Source organism: Myotis myotis, unplaced genomic scaffold (genome assembly GCF_014108235.1).
Source record: "Myotis myotis isolate mMyoMyo1 unplaced genomic scaffold, mMyoMyo1.p scaffold_m19_p_2, whole genome shotgun sequence".
Classification (NCBI taxonomy): domain Eukaryota; kingdom Metazoa; phylum Chordata; class Mammalia; order Chiroptera; family Vespertilionidae; genus Myotis; species Myotis myotis.
The window spans coordinates 29,529,943-29,544,413 of record NW_023416324.1 but is presented as its reverse complement, the minus strand read 5'-3'; the positions used below and the strand labels follow the sequence as shown (position 1 = coordinate 29,544,413).

The window sequence follows — 14,471 nt, the reverse complement described above, 5'->3', positions numbered from 1 at the left end:
TGGTTTTGGAGCCAGAAAGATCTTCATGCATCTTCTAGCTCAATGACTAACCCCGGCTCATGCACTGGGTGTAGGGCAGCATTTATGTGAGCTCAGAGCAGGGTCACAGGAGGGAGGGACGCTTTTCTCCAGTTCCCTCTGCCTGCTGGTTCCTAGAAACTGTCTTACTAGAAAGGCATAGTGTAAATATTTTGCTAAGCAGCCAAGAGAGGAAACTTACCCAGGCTGAGCTGCCCTGTGCTGGGCACTGGCCATGGACACAATGCTCAATGAGGGCCATTATCTAGGAAGGGAGGGCTATTTGTTCCGCTGCGGGTCAGTGCCAGAGCCCGGAGCCACCAGGCTTGCCACTCTGGCTGCCACACAGAAGAGCCTCCTTGCGCTCAGCAGACTCTGTGGTTATGCAATACTGGGCCAGGAGGTTAACTCTCCCCGGACAGGAGCCAAGCCTTGTTCCTTCCTGCCTGAGCATGTCCATCTGAAAATGCTCAAAATTGAGGGCCTCAGTGTTTGCAAAAAATGCTCTGGCCTCGAACCTGCTGGTTTATTCCAAAGGGCGTAGCGTGCCCATCCCTGTAGCTCTTGGCACCCTCCTACGAGGCCCTGGGCCCCAGCCATGGTGTCTGCCCACTGCTCCTCAGGTATCACTCACAAGCCTCCCAGTCCTGCCTCCCAGCCTGTGCTCTGCCATTCCCTCTGCCTGGAACATGCCTCCCCTCTTCCTCTGTCAGTTGTGTCTAGTCTAAGGCACCCCTTCCTTAAGCCCAAGTTCCATCTGACATCCTCAAAGCCCTCCCCCGCAGCCACCAGTGACCAAGCTGAAGTAATAAGTTTTCAAGCCAAAAGAAATCTTGGAAAGTATCTCTACAACTGCCCCATTTTCCAGATGAAAAAAGTGGAGGCTGAGACAGGTTGACTAGGCTGAGAGCAGATGAGTAAGTGTATCAGCAGGCTCTCCTTTTAAACTCCTCTCTGACACCTGGCATCCCATCCGTCAGGGGGTCAGATCAGCTTTGCCTTCACTGTACCCAGAATCCAACCACCTCCCACCACCAGCACAGCCTCCAGCCTGGTGTGCAACACTACCCGTCCTGAGGATGGCACAGCCTCCAGCTGGTCTCGGAACTGTCTTGACCTCCCGCGGAGTGGTCTCCGCACAGCCAGGGGGGCCTTTAAGAACACATGCAGAACCTATTCTGATGTCAGTGGTGCAACAGGAGAGATCTACGTAGGTGGGCTCAGAGTTCTTATCTTCAGCTCCTCCCCAATCACACACATGCCTTCCGGAGACAGAGGCCCTTGGCAGGACTGTGCTCAGACCTCCAGTGGCTTCTCAATTGTCCGCACACCCTCTGCCTGTCCCTTCTCCAGCCTCCTAAGCTCCCTCCCCTCACAAACCCTCCAGCCACACTGGCCTCCTTGCTGTCCCGCCAGCATGATCCTACCTCACACCGACAGTTCCCCAGATAGCACAGTGCTCGCCCCTCACCCCAGGTCTGCTTAGATGCCACCTTCTCAGTCAGGTCCTCATGACTGTCATCTAGACACATATTTCACATTTTATATAACAAAAGGTAATATCTTCATATATATTTTATTGATAATATAGTCATATCTTTACTATCTCCCAAAGTATACAGTAGATGATACGGTGACAGCACCAGAGTGAGCAAAAGTAGCTTTACAGATGTAATACAAATAAATACTATAATAAGTAATAAATAATAACACAAGAATAAACTGTGTTTCACAGACTCACAACTGCAAACCTCCTTTTGCCCCACCCCGTATGTTAGCTTGTTTCTTCCATTAGCATGTGCTTCCGAGAGGCAGGCCTTCTGCGCTTTGTCCCGACGATGGCGCCTGGAGCCTTGGTTTAGGTAGGGCTGGTTTTAGGGATTCACCTCTCTGAGGACAGATGATGGTGACGATAGTGACACAGTGTGTGTGGAAGGGGACGAGTTTGGTAGCACATGCAGGACCAGTGGAAGGAAGGGCTCTGAAGGCTCCAGGGAGGCCACTAGGAGGCTGCCCAGATGCTATATTTTTAGGGCCCTTATGGGGGAAACACCCAGAACTGGGCCTCAGAGCCTCCGGGTCCAGCCCAAGCAGAGCTGCTCCACAACAGCAAATTCACAGAGGCGGCCACAGAGGCTCTCTGACGGGGCTCCGAGAACCCAGGCCTGGCTGGCCCCTCCCTGCGTTTAGGCACCTTGAGTCTGCAAGCCCTGGAATGTACCTATATTCAAAAGCTCCCAGTGGGTGACTGGTAGGCCCTGCTGGGCTTGGGGACCTCAGTCAAGTCCTCCGCACAGAATTTTTGGTTCCTATAATGCATATCTGTTGAGTGATGAGAGATGGATGGGAAGGGGGAAGGAGCTCAAAGATAATCACAGGAGAGGAAGAGGAAGGTTCTGAGCAACCAAATGCTCCCAGGACGCATGCCAGCCAGCACAAGCACACACTGAATGGCCGGGCTTGTCCTGGCAGGCGGGCGGGAGGATCCAGGTCTCACTGGCTCTCCCACACCTGCAGCTACACTGGTGGGAGCACAGATCTCAATCAAACAGAAACGCATGATTTCGCTTTCATCAGGATTGGCGTTTTTCTTTATCGGGGGCACACTTTCTTTGAAGTTGGTTGGGTTTATTCTAAAGAGGGGCCTGACTGAGTTACCGGGTGACTGACTGTTCACATTTCTCTTTTCCTGATCTGCTCCGGCCCATCCTGACTCTGCTCGCGTCTCCGAGCATCCTCTCTCACCTGAGCCCTTTCTCCTCGTGCCTGTGCTCATTCCTCAGGCTTTGGTTCTTAATCCCCTGCTTCTCTCTCTCTGCATTTCTCACCTTGTCTCATTAGCAGCTTCCACAGCTGCACACATCACCTGCCCAGCCCCGGGGCTCCCAGTCCTGCATTTCCGGCTGCCAGCATCTTGGCTTGGTGATCCCACTGCCTCTCAAACTCAATATGCTTGGCATTAAACTCATCTTTTCTCCTCCTCCACCTCTGGTACCACTATTCTCCTCACCCCCAGGACTGCAACATCAGAAACACCTGGGAACCCTGCTCCTCTGCCCCCATATCACCCCTCTGTCCATCCACCCCACCCATCCCCTCATTTACACACTTACTGACCAAGCACCCTGGGTACCAGGCTGTGCTGGGCTCTGGGACATTCACCATGGCTGTCCCTCTTCCCTCGGCTGGACCTCCAGGACCACCCCAGGCCCTGAGATTGTGAGGAAGCCTGTTCCAAACCAGGCAGTTCCACATCTGCAGGGAATCCACAGTGTGGCCTTGGGCAAGTGTCTTGCCTCGTCCTCCTCTGCTCTTTGAGAGGATTATTCACTCCTGCCTCACCTCTGCCCAGCCTGGCTGTGATGCCCACAGGGGACATCAATCTGAAGAATACTTAAGCTCATCACCCTCCACCTTGCAGCCTTCTTTATTCCTACAGACCATGGCTCTAACCCTGCTGCCTCCTAACCTCCTGGCAGAAACAAGGCCTCAGAATCTTCATTTTAAAGGAACATCCTAGACAATTCTGTTGCAGGGTGTGTGTGTGTGTGTGTGTGTGTGTGTGTGGTGTGTGTGTACCACACTTTGAGAATTTCTGGCTCACAGGATAAAGTCCAAATTCCCTCAATACTCCCCAGTCCCTGGTCAGACCCTAGCCCTGCTTTCCACTCCTGGGTCTGTCCCATCAGCTTCCCTCAGGAGGGCCCTCAGCACTCACCAGGCTGGTCTGTCCACTCACCACCCTGAACCCAGAACCAATTCTGCCCTCCTGTTAGTTCCCCAGCACAGAAGGCCTTCCTCTGAAAGTCCCTTTCCCACCAAGCAAGATCCAATCCAAATGCCTTCTCCTTCCTCTATTCAGGTCAGAAGCACCACTTGTCATTGGTCCCCCACAGTCACATGCACCGTGGTATCCACCTGAGTCCCTCGCTGGCTCTCATTCTAGCTTCCTAACTAGACATGAGCTCCCTGAGGACCACCATCCCTCTTGCAGCTCTTGTGTTCAAGAACAAATGCTTATTGAGCGCCCGTGAAAACCTAAACACCTATCCCAGGGCACGCAAAGGAGGAAAGCAGAATTCCTGCCTGGAGGGGCGCCCTCTCTAATGGCAAAGGCAGAGGGTGCTCGCATAATTGATCACAGGAGAAATAAAGATACGGAACCACAGGATCCCAGAGCAAATGTTTCTAAAGCCATGGGGGAGGGACACACGGGAGGCTGAGAAGGAAAATCCAGGCAGAAGGAACAGCATGAGCGAAGGATTAAAGTGTGAGGAGTTCCATAGGAGCAGGGGGAGGAGGAGGAAGAGGGATGGAGACAAGAACGGCTGGATTGGGAATGCTGAGCTAAGGAGTTGGATTCATCCTGCCGGTCAGGGGTTGGCAAGCCAGCCTGCTGCCTGTTTTTGTACATAAAGTTTTACTGGAACACAGCCACGCCATTCTCTTCCACCCTGTCCATGGCTACTCTCACGTAACAACAGCAGAGGTGTGTGTCCAGCAATGCTTAAAATATTTACTTGCTGGCCATTGAGAGGAAAAGTCCTGCCGGTTCCTGTCAAAGGCGTTGGAAGCCATTAGTGAATGTTAAGCAGGCGACAGCATGATCAGCTTTGTGTTTTATCTTCCTATCACCCTGGGACAAGGTAGGGATGGGCTGGAGCAGACAAGCCAGTGGGAAGGGAAGGTGGTAGGGAGGCAGGTATACTGCCCAGGTCGGGTATGGATATCGACAACACAGTTGTTTATTAAGAGATGTATTAAGAGTTGTTGTGTGCCCTCACGGAGCTAAGTAAGCCCTTTACACGTATTCCTTCCTTTAATCTGCACAGCAACTGCAGGTACTGTTGCCTCCCCATCTTACAGACAAGGAGGCACGGAGAGGTGAGGCAGCTTACCCAAGGTCACACAGCTGGTATGCAGCCGAGCCAGGAAGCAGACTCAGTGCCAAGCTCAAGGTCTTTGGGGTCGAGTATGTTTGCTTGTTGACGGGTCGCTACCAGCCTCCCTGAGAATTCACAGAACACAGTCATCCACAGGAGAAAATCTACCCTGAGTTGAGTCAGGCAGGAAGTGGGAGGCAGGAGTGTGGCTATTTTGGAAAAGCGACATGAAAAACCACGAAACTTCCTACCTGTCCCGTTTTGCTCCCATCTGTCCTGGGAAACAAGGCTGTCCCTCTCTTAGATAAAAAGGTGTTTCTCCCCACACAGTGGCTCTGCTGGTGGTGGTGGGAGAGAGCACTAAGCTTAGCACACGTTTGCTATTTTTAAAGGACTAGATAAACAAACAGGGCTATGTAAATAAGAAAAAAAAAATGAGGTCATCCCTTTAAAATCTAAAAATGTTCTTTTTCTATGGGGTGAGCAGCAAAACCTCAGAAAGAACTGGTGCTTTTTTATCCCCAAGAGGCCTTCTCCAGCCCACAGCCTCTCAAAGCCAGTAGGCTCGCCCTTTCCTCCCTGCACCCACCGAGGGAAGGCAGGAGACCTGGGAGGAGGGACTCCTGGGTTTTATTCCTGGCTCTGTAGGCTTTGCTGCCAGTGCCCAAAGCCATTGCCCAACCCAGCCAGCACCACCTGCCTGGGGCCCTGCCGGGTTACTCACAAGCACTGCCCATGCTCATGGGCCCTCTTCCTGCCTAAAGCTGGCTTGGCGTGCTGACCCAGCTGACCTCTGCCTTCCCTCGCCTCTCCCCTGCCCCTTCCCCCACCTTGATCTGCTGAGTGGGCGCAAAGGCCCTTGCATACTGATTAGAAGCTATCCGTACGTTCATTCCACCCCAGCCCATTTCTCTCCCAATATTTTAAACTTTCCCCACGTTCTTCTGGACCCCTTCTTCCACGCCCACGGCTGGAACTCATTAGAGGAGCCGCAGAGAGCTCTGCGTTTACGTCATCAACAATAGTTAGGAGACACCTTAACTTTGGCAGAAACTCACGAGAGGAGGCTTCTCCGTGCTTCCCGCACCCCCTTCCTGGTCACCTCACTTCTCTCCTCCGCCATCTTTTACTACCTCCTCCCCACTCTCGGCATCCGTGGCTCCTCCGTTATCCTTCAGCACAGAAAAGAGAACCACCAAAACCTGCCAAAGGGGCAGTTGTCAAGTTGTGTTCCATGGGAGTGTTTCCGGGGCTCCTCAAGTGAGATTTTATTCCAAAAATATAGTTTGACTCCTAGTGAAGCCGCTAAGAAAAATGGACCTGCGCCTTACATCATGGCCTATGGCACAGGGTGCCCACGGAGCACAGCCGCGGGGAGCCGCTTAACCGGGGTGTGCTTCGGGCTAAGCCTGGCAGATCTTGAGCTTCAGGATTGAAATATGTCTTCAGCTGGAAAGTTGGAGCTCTTTACTGGGCATCTTTCCGTAGTTGTTTAAATTCAGGACTATACATGCTTCCATAAACCACACAAACAAGATCCCTCTGAGGCTCTCAGCGATATGAAAACGTATTACACGAATTATCACAAAAATGCAATAAATGACTGTGTGCTTCCTGTCTGAGTGTTGTAATAAGAAGGAATTCGAGCAGTCGTTTGAAACTGTCAGTGATGCAAACCAGAATTCCCTTCTCCTTCCCGCACGTCCGCAGAACTGTGAACCGAGGTCCATCCTGGGCTGCAGGTAAGTCGTTAGAACCGGCTGCCACTCACAGCCTCCGACTGATATGACTTAGAATTTTCCTAACCCTGTGCAACCAGCCAAAACAAAAACAAAAACACACAGGCAATCCTGGGTGTTACAGCTGCCACAGCATCTAGAACACAGGCCAGCAAACTTCCAGAAAGGGCCGAATAGTATTTCTGTCTTTGTGGGACAGACAGTCTGTCCCAACCACTCCGCTCTGCCATTGGAGAGCAGCCAATATGTGAATGAGTGGCATGGCTGTGCTCCAGTAACATTTAATTTACAATAATCAGGCTGTAGTTTGCCCGCCCCCATCTAGACCCGAGATTCCAGTGCATCAGAGTCATTGTTCTATTGATGGACAGTGAGAGTAAACAGGTGTTAAAATTTTTACTTTATAAATAAATGTGTATTAATAAACTACCACCTTTACCCGTTTTGTATCCTTGGCATCCCAGGCAGGATTTGATGGGTAAAAAATGGCTTCTAAGACGACAAAAGTTTGCAAACTACTAGCACAGAGCTTTGCCATTTTCAAAGTAGGTTCGCCCTCTAGTCACTGATTCGGAAATCACATTTATTCTGAAACGAGGCCCTTACTGAAGGAGGGGCTCTGACTCCACATTTCAGATGGTGTCAACGGGCTTCTCCAACACAGGGGAGTCCACGAGGCCACGGAAGGCTGGACGCGGCAGGCTCCTGCCTGGCACACCTGCCGGGCCTGGATTCCACTCACAGATGCCCTGGATTCCAGCCCCTTCCTGGTGGCTGGGGAAGCTGGGCCAGCAGTGGGCCATGCGTGCCGGGCACTCCAGAAACACTGAGTCAGCATCCCATTAATCACAGATGCTTTTATTCCCTCGGGAGAGCACAGGAAGGGGTGGGGAGCAGACTTCTTGCTGGAACTGACAGCTCACTTCCCTCTGAGCCAGTCCCATCCTCTACAGACTCTTCCCTGCAGCTGGCAGAGCCCACATGGACAAAAGGACAGTTTGGGAGTGAAGTGGGGAGGGCACATGCCAGGTCTGGGGAGGATTCCTCTTCTGCTCTGCCCAGGACAGCTCCCCCATGTCTCTGCCTGCATCCCTCAGCGGTTTCTCAGGGACCCACTGCACCCCTAGCTGAATAAGCCCAGCTCTGCCCTGAGACTGCCCATGGAGGAGACCCACGATCTAACTGATATGTGCAGAGGAAATAAATGCTAAATTGAGGCCCCGTGAGAAATCATCCCAGGATGCCGAGGAAAGGGGACCCATTCATCCCAGCTCTATTGATGCCTGTGACATGTAGACATTCCTGTGGGAGTGGGGGGCATCCTTGAAGCTGTTAGGGCTCCTCAGGATGCATCTTGGTGGAGAAGAACTACTGGGTCTTTTGTAACCAGAGGCTCTGCTCCTTGTTAGCTGTGCGACTATCTTTAAATTACTGCACCTCTTCATGCTTTTCCTTATTTTCACAAAAGGGGCAAGGGGACCAGCTGCGCTGGGTTTTCTGCAGGACCTAGTCTTGTCTGTAAAGTGTAAAGTGTCAGGGCCCACGTGCAGTGCCGGCCCTTTCTTCACCCTCTCAGGAACTCAGGCACCTTGACCCAAGGGCAGAGCCCGGCAGACACGTCACAGCACTGCTCCTGGCAGGACGGGGTGGCGGCCCAGCTGCCTGTGAGTCAGTGGGGCTACTCATGTTTGGGGAGCCCTTGCTGTGTGCCCCGCATCGTCCTAGGGGCCTTACCTGTACTTTACAGCAGCCACGTGAGGTAGGCACCACAACTTTCCTATTTTATAAGCGAGAGAGATGAGGCAGAGGGACTGAGCAGCTGCTGGGGCTGGAATTGGAACTTGGGGAGTCCCAGAACCTTCATTATTAAGCACCACGTGAAATAGCCTCTAAAAATGAGGCTCGCCCTAACAGGTTTGGCTCAGTGGATAGAGCGTCGGCCTGTGGACTGAAAGGTCCCAGGTTTGATTCTGGTCAAGGGCATGTACGTTGGTTGCGGGCACATCCCTGGTAGGAGGTATGCAGGAGGCAGCTGATCGATGTTTCTCTCTCATCGATGTTTCTAACTCTCTATCCCTCTCCCTTCCTCTTTGTAAAAAATCAATAAAATATACTTAAAAAAAGAAGTTGAACTTCTTTTAAAAAAATAAAATAAAATAAAAATAAGAATGAGGCTCGATGCCCAGGCCTTCCTCAGAGTCCCGGGGATGATCCCTCCCCCTCCACTGAAAACCCTGCTCACGGCTTTGTCCAATGGGCAGAGGCCTGGGCCTGGCACCCACAGTTCAGGCTACAGTGATGCCATCTCTGAGGGTTGTCTAAGGCCTGCTCTCCTCTCCATGAGAAAACTTTCGCTTGGAGGGAAGGGGATGCTGACCACACACTGGGCTGGGAAGCAACCCCTGGGGCTCAGAGCCATGCCCACAGGACTAGCCTTCCAGAGTCAACGGTAGGAGGCCCAGAGGCCAGGCCTTGCTGTATCAGAATCAAAATACAGGTCTCTGTATCCTCACCCCTCAGACAGTCTGATTCACAGAGCATTGGTGGGCCAGGGAGTCAACGTTTTTTTTTTTTAACCTGGCACTCCCACCCCACCCCATCCCTGTCTTTGTCAATTCTGATGCACCTACAGCCAGAAAAAACATCCAAGACATATTTCCAACCCAGTGAGCTTCTACACCACACACCTAACCTGAACTTCTAACCTGAAACCATCACACATACCTGAAGAACAAAAAAGAGATATCTCTCTCTCTCTCTCTCTCTCTCTCTCTCTCTCTCTCTCTCACACACACACACACACACACACACACACACACACACACCCTAATGCTGGGGCGCTTCCCAGGCCAGCTCAGTAAGTATCTTTGGAGCTGGGACCCTGCTACTGGAACTTTAAGGAATTCTCCGGGTGATTCTAATGTGCAGCCACGGCCCTGGACCTGATATCCTTTCAACTCTAAACAAAGGGGTGGGCCCTGAAGAGATGGTGTTCAGTCTTCAGCACCCACTGGGCTCCTCTGACCAGGGAGTGGGTGACAAGAGCCTTCACAGATGGGGGGTGGGGAGAGGCAAAGAGGTGGGGGAGCTCTGGAGAGCAGGACACAGTGGGGCTGGCGGGCAGGGAGGCTGTGCTCCCTGGAGAGGAGCTGTTGCCAGGGATAGAATGGAAACTGAGGAACTGAGGACCCAGGACTCCACTTGGAGGACTCAGCATGAGGCAGTGAAAGAGTGCCTGCACTTAAGTCTCTACTCCTGGCCAAGGAAGTCCCCAGAACGTCTGGCTATCACAGAGGCTGACGGAAGGCAATAACAACAACAAAAATAATACATTTCAAAGCAGATGGACACTAGCACGCTTATGCAAGAAAAACCCAAATGGCTCCCCAGCGAGCATTTTCAGCGCCCGCCCATTTCTTACCTGTGCTGCAGGCACCACTTTCGATGACCAAAACTGAAACGCTGTTCTCGTTGAAAACCAGCGTTCATGTCCACTTCTGCGCCGCCCTCCCTCACGCTCTGCTCTTCCCTCTCCAAGGGAGCGCTTGCTTGGACAGTGTCTCTTGCGGCTCCTCCATGAACTAGTTCGAGGCTGCCCGGTTTGTGTCTCAAATCCTGCAGGGGCGGTTGAAACACATGGTCAAGGAGTTTGCTTGGTCAACTTCTTTAGACACAGAGCAATCTCTACCTGGTCCCAGGAGGCCCAGGTGCCCAGCTCCTCCCAAGCTGCTTGTCTTGGTGCAGGGCTAGACCCCCAGTTCCCCAGGGAAGATGGTGTAGCCTGGTGGCCACCCTGTACCAGCTCCTCCTAACCTCCCTGAGCCCCACCTCTTCACCGGTAGAGCAGGCAGGTTCAGGGCAGGAGCTGGACAATTACTGGATGAATGGATGAATGAGTGAGCATCCATTTTCAGTAATCAACTTGCCAGGTTGTTGTCAGATTGAATAAGAAAATAGGAGAGAAACATGTGCCTGAGCATGTTTCAGTGGAGTATGGTGTGGTGTCACATCCACACTGCTCACTTGGGACTGCACTCTGGTTTGTCTGCTGGAGGCAGAGTGGTGTGATGGTGACAATGTGGCTTCTGGGGCCGGGATACCTGGGTTCATGTCCCAGCCCTTCTATTCATTACCTCTGTGGTTTTGGGATGTGGCTTAGCCTGGCTGTGTCTGAAAAAGAGGGGCTAAGAATGGCAAGTACCTCCGAGGTTTTAAAGATTCAGCACCTGTACAGCAAGCATGACAAACACAAAGGCTATCACGGGCCAAATAAACGAGGCATGCGGCCCGCAGGCCGCGAGTTTGACATGCTTGCTGTAGAGGGCCTGGACCAAGCCTGGCACGTGGACTGGCCGGTGTGGTTGCTAGGGATACTATCATTGCCCCAGAGTGGGCCGGCAATCTATTTCTGGAGTAGCGTGCACCCAGGCCTGGGGCATTGCCACCTTCCTTCTCTAGGGCACCACACTTTTCACTGGCACAGCCTACCAATTCCTATGGACAGATGGGTAATCGAAGTCCTCCGCTGCCCGCCCCACTCTTGCTGCTCTCAAACCCAGCCAGCCATGTCCCACCCACACGCCAGAACAGCAGCGGGCCACCACAGAGTGCGGCCGAACTTGCCCTGTGGCTCCTGATCATTGTCTGATCCTGCTGTCCAAGCTCTTCACACTCCATGGTTTCCCACCCTCCCCAGATCCAACCTCACACTCTCCACTCCATCTCAATTCTTACTAAAAACTTCTGTGCTCGATCCCTCCCAGGACAGAAACACTGACTTCTCAGAACATGCTATTCTATAAACAGTCCACAATTTCCCACCTCCGAATCTTTGATAAAACGTTACTCCCTCCCCCCACGGCCATGTCTGTATGCACCCGGCCAAATCCTGCCCTTCCTCCCTCAAGACGCACTCAGCTCCCCCAAACTGGACACAGGTCCCGCCTCCCTGGAGCACCCAGAACACAGCTGCTGTGCCTTTCGAGATCAACGACAGTGCCCCCAGGAGTCTGGTACCCCGTGTGGACTACACATAGCTTGGCGGGGTCGGTCTGACTCACCCCCCACCCCTAGAGCCTGGTATGATGCCTTCGTACACAGGGTAGAGCACTTCTCTTTAGAAACTAATTCGGTTGTTCATTCATTTAACAGCTTATTTGGGTCAGGCCTGGTGATAGCTGCTGAGAATACAAGACAGCAAAGGTTCATCCCCTACCTTCAAGGGGATCACATAGAGGTAAGGGGCCATGGGATGCATTCCAGGGTCACTGGCTCTAAGCTACCCCCTGGTGAAGGCAGAAAAAAGAGAGTAGTCCATTCAGATGGTGCCTGAGCATGTGACAGAAAGAGGAAGAGGGTATTTCAAACAAAGGGACCCGTGTAAAAGTAGACAGGAGACCCCGAACTGGCCAAATGTGTAAGAAATGCCTGCTGTGCACTGGCAGGAGGTGAGGGGCAGTGATAGCGCACAAGGGGAGAGTTGGGCCAGGGAAGAGCTTGGTATATGGGATAGCCTGGACTTGATCTTACAGTGGAGTGAGGTCACCGAATTGTTTTAGTCAGTGAGCTAATACAGTCAGACCAGGGGTGTGGCTCAAGGAGAGGATGGGATGAAGTGGAGGGAGGGAGCCGCTGCTCTCCCACCCATGAGGGAGGCCAGAACCACCTGAATGCCACCCCTGGCTTCCAGTGGCAGGTGGGAGAGGTGGTGGACACACCTGTATCCCTACCACCCTGAAAAGGTACACACACCGAGGCTCCACACGGGAAACTGAGCCCATTGTTTGCCTCTCCTCCAGACCCTGCTGAAATAGAGAGAAATGTCGAATAAGAACAGACCCATAGTAGCACCAGCTGGTCAGCAAGTCTGAGGAAAAGCAGATGGGTAGCAGTGACAGAAAATCTAATCAGAGCTAAGCCAGCCTCGCCCAACAAGGGCAGGGCAAGGCCCACCTGCCAAACACCCAGGAGGCTCCCTCAGAGGCAGCAGGAGCTAGGGCAGGGCAGGCTGAAGGAACCCCTAAAATCCAAGGATAAGGAGTGAATCCTTCAAGTTTCCAAAGAAACTAAAGTGGGGAGGGGAGGGGGGAAGAGTCATCACAGGTCCTCACACTGCCTTCATTGGCATGCCTTTCCTCCTCCAGGAGACAAGCCCTGGCAAAAGGCTTGACTGTATGTTACAGAAACCTTCTAAAGACCCATTAACTCTTCAATCAATAGTTTGTGCCCTGCCTCAGCTGGGTGGCTCAGTTGGGTGGAGCATCGTCCTGTACACCAAAGGTTGTGGGTTCGATTACAAGTCAGGGCACACACCTAGGTTGTGAGTTTAATCCCCGGTCAGGGTTTGTACAGGAGGCAACCGATCAGTGTTTCTCACATTGATGTCTCTCTCTCTCTCTCTCTCTCTCTCTCTCTCTCTCTCTCTCTCTCTCTCTCTCTCTCTCTCTCTCAGAATCAATAAACATATCCTCCAGTGAGGATTTTTAAAAAGTGTGTGCCCTAAGATTGATTGAATTCATTGCTTTGCCTCAAAAATTCCTCCTCCTTTTTTCCATCACTCCCACATACCCCATTTTAGGGACTTCCAATCAGCAAGTCCCACCTCACCCTGTTCCTCCAGACATAAGGCTCTGGCTCCATGGAGAGCAATAAACTTAGCTTCATCTCTGACAGTCTCTACAAAAACTTTGAGAATCAAATTGACATTGGACTTGACATCGTATCACCTACTGCTAGAGGGCAACAGAGCAAAGACTACAGAGCTCTGAGGAAAGAGAGTTAAACCCTGAGATCCGTTACTCAGCCAAGTCTCAAAGCCAAAGAGAGAAGTACTAAAAATAGTATGCCACCCACTTACCTTAACAAAATTACTCAAGGAATTACTCCAACCAAATAAAAGCTGTATCAGAATAAGTCATTCAAGAAAGGGCAAGACAGGATACACAGGAAACAGTGATGAACAATAAAAGCAAAAACATGTACAGTCAGATCTAAACAAATGTTGATAGTAATGGTCTCATCTTGTTGGGAAATAGACACCATTTAATTCTTAACATTAATAGAGAAGTATGGGCTTTAAGTTTTCATTTAAGGGTAACCATTTCTAGAAGAAAAATAAGTTACAGACCGTTTAAACCACTGTGTGTGGGGGAGGGAGGGGCGTAACAAAGAAAATTCAAGTAATTCAGCAAGAGTTAGGAAAGGGAAAACTAGACAGGAATGAAAAAAGTATCATTAAAAAAAAGACATGAAATAAGATAAAGAAAGACCACACACGTCAATAAACACAAGAATGTGAATAAATTAAATCACTCTACACCCCCAGCCACATGCTGTTTGGAAGTGAGGCAGTTAAAGCAAATCAACACAGGAAGGTTCAAAGCAAAGAAATGGCAAAGCGCAGAATAGGCAAAATGGTAACAAAAAGAAGGCAGGAAAGTCAATGTTAATATCAGCCAAAATGCAAAAATTTCAGGTAAAATAAAAAGGGGCATTTGACATTGCTAGGTCTATTTTTCCAGGAAGATACAAATATCATGAACCTTTACCTTCACCCTGGACAACAGACCCATAAAACATATGAAATAATACCTTCTCAAAACCAGACGAAGAAGGCAAAACAACAGTGCAGGCTGAGCACATTACTCAAGATTTGATGGTACAAGGAACCTCCAGTGAAAACTGTGGAGGGTTTGAAGATAGTTAGTAAGCCTAACTTCATATGCACTCAAGAACAGAGGAAACGCCCTTTTCTCAAACGTCCTCATATTAGATGGCAAGAAAATCTCAAATTCCTATACATATACCACAGTCTCAGTTTTCAGTGCAGTAG

The 14,471-nt window shown here is 51.1% G+C and overlaps 1 protein-coding gene across 6 annotated transcripts in view; it reads right to left on the bottom strand.

The window, feature by feature from the left end:
- The window catches only part of HIVEP3 (HIVEP zinc finger 3), a 320,556-nt gene that overhangs the window by 64,101 nt on the left and 241,984 nt on the right, over window positions 1-14,471 (bottom strand). For all 6 annotated transcript variants that reach the window (XM_036351227.1, XM_036351229.1, XM_036351228.1 and 3 more), the window contains one exon: window positions 10,062-10,255. The gene's annotated coding sequence lies outside the window, so the exon portion shown is untranslated. The remainder of the gene's footprint in view (window positions 1-10,061; window positions 10,256-14,471) is intronic.